General features: G+C 32.2%; 1 long non-coding RNA gene across 1 annotated transcript in view; it reads left to right on the forward strand.

Annotated features, from left to right (window-relative positions):
• LOC103102644 (uncharacterized) overlaps nucleotides 1-3,431 on the forward strand; it is a 126,594-nt gene extending 123,163 nt beyond the window's left edge. The window contains exon 4 of the long non-coding RNA XR_001628356.2: nucleotides 3,144-3,431. This is a non-coding gene — a long non-coding RNA (uncharacterized LOC103102644). The remainder of the gene's footprint in view (nucleotides 1-3,143) is intronic.
• Nucleotides 3,432-6,000: the final 2,569 nt, after the last annotated feature.

Below are 6,000 nucleotides of genomic sequence, written 5' to 3' on the forward strand. Positions count from 1 at the left end.
TTTTTATAATTTAAATTCCCTCCCTTCTCTTTCTTCCCCAGGGTGGCAAATAGTTTGATATTTATACCAGTGCTTTAGTGCAATGCAATTTCCACATTGTTCATACTGTGATTGGAGATATAGACACATACAATAAAAGTTTGTAAAGGAAATAAAATAAAAGATGATATACTTTGATTTGTAATCAAACTTCAACAGTCCCTTCATTGGCTCTGGATGGCATTTTTCATTATGTGTTCCTTGTAGATAGCTCAAGAATTGGCTTTGTTGATAATAGTTTAGTACATCACAATTGATGATCATATGGTATTTCTGTTACTGCATAGAATGTTCTTTTAATTCTGCTCATTTCAATTTGTATCACTTCATATAAGTATTTCGAATTCATCCTATCTGTCATTATGGCACAAAAATATTCTATTACAATTATATATCCCATGTTGTTTAGCCATTCTGTAAATTATGAATACTCCCACAGTTTCCAATTCTTTGCCACTACAGAGTTGCTAAAAATACTTTTGTATAGGTAGGTCCTTTTTTCCTTATCTCAAATCACTTTGGGAAATAGACATAGCAGAGGTATCAGTAGGTCAAAAGGTATGCATAGTTTCATGCTCCTTTGGTAGTGGTTCCATATTCCTTTCCAGAATGGTTCTATTCGGTCATAATTCCACCAACAGCATATTAGTATCTTGATTTTCCCACATCCCTTCCAACATTTATGATTTACCTTTTTTAGTTATATTAGCCAATCTGATAGTTATGAAGTAGTATCTCAGTGTTATTTTAATTTTAATTTTCTTTAATCAATAATGATTTGGAGCAACTTAAGTACAAAAAGTAGGATAAAAGAGATCACTGATAAATTCTTTGCCAGAAAAGGAAGAAAGATACTGCAGATTTATTTGGGCAATTTAAGAATTATAGTGATATCCCCAAACTTTAAAAACTACAGAGTCATTTCACCAGTTGGGGATGCGAATTCTATCAAAAAAGACATGCAAAAAATCTCACAAGTTCTGAGGACCTTAATGAGCTATAAAACCACACTGTTGGAGAAAGGTCCTATACACATGCTATCAAAGCAATATTGTTTTGTGGAATGGATGGATACTGAACATATTTTGTCCCTACTCTAAATGAGAGTGGTGGTATAATGAAAGGATCACTATGTCCATTGATTAAATGTTTTTCTTTGTTAGAGGATTTTTTGGAAGGAGAGAGGCTTTTTTAATGATGGAGAAAATGTGATTTCCACTTCTAGTTTACTAATTGACAATAAGAGCAGCATTTCTTAAATTTTTTACACTCTTCCAAAAAAATGCATCAGAAACACAACTAGATAAATATTCAACTTTGTCAGATTTTAACTTTCAAATGACCTGGACTGATGATAACAAACTGCTATCCAAAACATTTGACAAATTCATGAGGATTGACTTTGACAGGGAGTTACTATCAAAGAAGCACAATAATCATTGGGAAATTTAAGCTGTTCTTGTATACACCCAAATATGCACATGGATCTCTGCATGTTCCTGTAATTCTTGAAATCTAAAAACCACTGGGGGAAAATGGAGAAGAGAAAAGTTCATTTTAGTTTACTTGATATCATATTCTTGTTGGGAATAAAATATGAAAACTAGTTTATTAATCTTGCTACTATCAATTTCACAGATCATAGTCATTGGTATATTATTAGATTTTGCACTTAAATTCACTTTAAAAGAAAATCTGCTTTGAATATGTTTTTTTTTAATTTTTATTATCATCAAGAATCTCTCTCAGTTAATACCAATGGTTTCTGAGCCATTTAGAATATACACTGTTTTAGAAGTTTTTACCTGTTAAAGAGTATAGAATTTCAATTAATGAAAAATTGGTTTCTTTTTCAGAAAAATTTTATTTCACAAATTAATATAAGTCATCATTTCCACCACTTGTTATTGATCACTTATTGTCCTTTGGTGCTCTTGTCAGAAAAATTTTTTTTTTACTTTTCAAATAATCTTCCATAATGTTCTAAACTTATCAAGTCAACTGATGAAAAAATTGATGAGTTGGGAATTCTCATTTTCTCATTATCTTAATTAGTGAAATGGGAGAATATTTTGAGATTTCTTCCAACTATTTAAAGAAAAAATATTTTTCCTATAGCAAAATATAACATTTTTATGTCACCACTGTTTATGAAGAAAAGTCATGTTATTCAATGCTTCCTGTGAATCTTATGAGACATACATGTTTAAAGTTATAAGCCCTTTAGGGAAATTACTCCCCTTCTTCATAAGAAAAAATCTAATTGGTATATTACAGAAGTAAAACTAGCATTAGTTAGATTTGCACTGACTGAAAGCTTAGATAGCCAAAACTTTTGGTCAAAAGAGGAAAAGGGAAGAATTCTCTCTCTTCTAACTCTGTATGTTCCTTTTGAGGAGAGTTAAGATCACAGAGATCATAAGTATCAGAGGTAAAAATGGTAAGATCTATCATATTGCCACTACATTCCATTCAATCTCTTTTTTTCCAAAGATCCATTAATACAGAATTCTTATGTGTCTCTGTATGAAAGACATGGACAATGTTTTCAGGAGCATGACAAAGTCTGTTGTTATTTTCAATTTTCTGTGAACTGGGATGATTTTGAGCTTACAAGATAATAGTTATTTACTGCTCATTCCTCACTGCAGTTCACAATACTTCTTTTATTGTAATATCTTCAAGTTCAATATCAATTCTCTGCTATATGCAAGTTGATTGCCATTCCATTTTAGATTGTTATTCTCAGTGTTTTATGCAAAGTTTCATAGCTTCTATGACTATTATTGTCTTTAGAAAATTCCTGCATTAAAAAGATCAATACAAAGTAACTCAGATACTTTAGAGATCAGGTATCTTCTACCTGATATGGTTATTAAGTGCAAAACAATGTACTAAGAATAAGGTATACAATTGTAAAACAGGAATTCTCTGCCTTCAAGGAGCTTAATCATAGAAGCAACAAATAAAAGGAAATGGTGATGATCAGGGAAGGGAACCAGAGCATGTGAAGCCACAAAATGGTTAGTAGAACAATAAAGCATTTAACTGATGTACTATTTCCAGTCAGTGAAACTATTGATTGTTGGTACTGTTGTTTCCAGAGCAAGTGCTGCAATGGAGTTGGGATGATAATTGCCAGACAAGAGCCAAAAAGTGGACAAGGTGAAGAAGACAGTTTGATGCTAGGCATTGTCAAGGTTATAGCTTAGCTCCTCCTAGGAATTGTCTCTGGAAACTGAGAGTGAAGAATAAAGGAGCAATAAGGAGCAGAATGAAGAATTGTTCAGTGAATGCTTTTTTGTTATACATTTTTCAGTTTCCTTGCTTCCTGTAAATTGATTCTCTTTTCTATTTAGTAGAATTCATTAGAAGTGGATAGATATTTCTAATTTGAGCCTGAATCTAACAGAGACAAAGTATTCATAATAATTCCAAATGTACACTGAAAGATCTTCTCAAAAGTTATTCAATGAACTACTGTTCAAAATAGCATCCTATCATTAAAATGCATCACCGTAATATTACATATGGTATTTCACATTATTTAGGCATTAGTAGTTAAGGTAGTTTCCCACAAGTGAGAAGAAGCAAATGGACTATAACATCCATTGACCAAAGGAAAAACAAATGACAACTCTGAACTTTATATGAAACTGTAATTGATATGGGGACCAACAAATTCAATTTGTCAATTGCAAGTTTTATTTTATATTTATTTTTATTTTTTAGCTGTTGTACTATCTAACTACCTGTCACCAGGTCCATGTCTTCTGGGAAACTAAACCAAGACTTTAACCTTTTCCCTTGGTTGTTGAATCTCCTTTGATTTAGAAATTCCTTTCAGTGAAATATACTGAAAGATCTAAGACCTCTATATTTCTCAAAATCATAAATTCATCTAAGACTAAATATTTTCACCCAAGATAGCTTTTTTAGTTTTCTTGTATTATATTCTCTGCCATGTACATAATTTTTGATCCAATGGCACTCCTTGCTGTTTCATTAAGAAGGCACTATATCTCTCAGATCTAAAATTTTCTCTGGTTTTTCAACTTTTCCTTCTCTCTCCACTTCCTGCCTTTCATGGACTCCATCAACTAACTAACTAACTAATCCAACTAACATTCCCAACTAAAATTTTTATTCTACAAGTAATATTTCCCAATCCCTCTTAATTCTTATGTCTTTTCTCTTTTCATTATGTCATTTATCCTGTAAAACATCACTTATGTGTACATATTTGTTTTCACCCCTGTTACAATGAGAGATGCTTGAGGGCAGAGACTATCTTTTGCCTCTTTTTGTACTTTCATTTTTGCATTGTGGCAATATTGGCAATTGTATTTGCACAAGTTTAAAAAATAAAATATTGCCAGTATTGAATAGTGTTTGATACCAAAGCAACTAGAACTCGCTGCCTCTGACAGAAGCAGCTGGCAAACCCACATTAACCATGCTGCCACCACCTTTGAAGATGAGCGACTTCGACGTCTTGCCACTGCGCGTGAACGCAGACACCAGGCCACAACTGCACCTCCCGTAACAACTGGCGTCCCAGGCCCCATGTGCCACAAACTCTGCGCCTCAGTCTTTGGACTCCAAAGCCACATGAGGGTACACTGTAGATGAAACTGCACAAAGACAATAGTCATTCTCGGTCACCGAGAGACTACTATATATATATGACATATAGGCACTTAATATATGGTTATTGACTGAATAATTGACCCTAGTGGTATACCATCCATCATATCTGGTAATAAAAAAGAATTCAAATTCATTTTGCCTCTATTGTTACATGTTCATTCTGTTATTATTATTTACAATTGTGTATTCAAAATAACCTAATTTCACATTGCCTACATGATAATAAACATATTTTTTAGAATTATAAGTTTTAAAATTTCATAGCAATCTGAAAGATAACACCTATCCAAGAATGTGCTCTATTTGGCTTCCAAAGTCACTTGTTAGTTCACTGGGGAGAGTGAAGGCTAGTTAATGGAGGCAGTACTCTATTCCCTTCTCAGTGGGAGCTTTTAGGTCTCAATATATTTAAGAATAAAAGAAGAAATGAAAATGTAAATATAACATTCCACCCAGATGGCAATTAAAAACAAGATCCAGACATATGGGATGAAACATTCAATAAATAAAAAGTAAACAAGGTATGAATAAGTCTTTAATTGATTTAAAAGAATAACAAGCAGTTTGGATAATTGGTTAAAGATAGATGATGACATCCAGGATATATGTATATATATATATATATATATATACATATATATATAAATTGATAAAAATAAGATTAAGTCAAAACTTTGGGGTATCTATAGATGGATATAAATAGGTATTTATCTATATAGATATATAGAAAAATATATCTCTATACATATATACATATCCATGAATATATATGTATATACTTATAGATATATACATATATTTTCATTAATCACTCACTTTTTCCTGTATGGCATTATCAATCTCCCTCTCTCTCTAGAAAAAAGAAAGACAGAGAAGGAGAGCGAGCTAGATCAGAGCTATTGAATCCAGTGAGAGAAGAATTAAAATTTAAGAGCTGAATGTCACAGAATCTAGAGAAATAATTAATTACTTTCAAAGGAGGGGCACTGACCATGTTATCAGAAAAATTAAACTAATAGAAGACTGCATCTAAAATGGAAGTTTATAGAGTGCTGCTAGGAGCCAATAAAGTTCTACAACCTTGTGAGATATGAACATACAGAGGATTTAAAGTTTCATCATTGTCATTAGCAAAGTCCCCACAAACTTTAACTAGTAAATCTAGGACAGCAAAGGCAGAGCTTGAATCTGGGGGGTTGTGTTACACTTATAATAAACTAGACACATCTAGAAAGTATAGCTTTAGAGTTTGGAAACCCTTATGGAAAGAATTGTTAGCTATGAACCTCAACATTTGGAGACTGGTAAAGT

The sequence above is a fragment of the Monodelphis domestica genome, chromosome 1 (assembly GCF_027887165.1).
Source record: "Monodelphis domestica isolate mMonDom1 chromosome 1, mMonDom1.pri, whole genome shotgun sequence".
NCBI lineage: Eukaryota > Metazoa > Chordata > Mammalia > Didelphimorphia > Didelphidae > Monodelphis > Monodelphis domestica.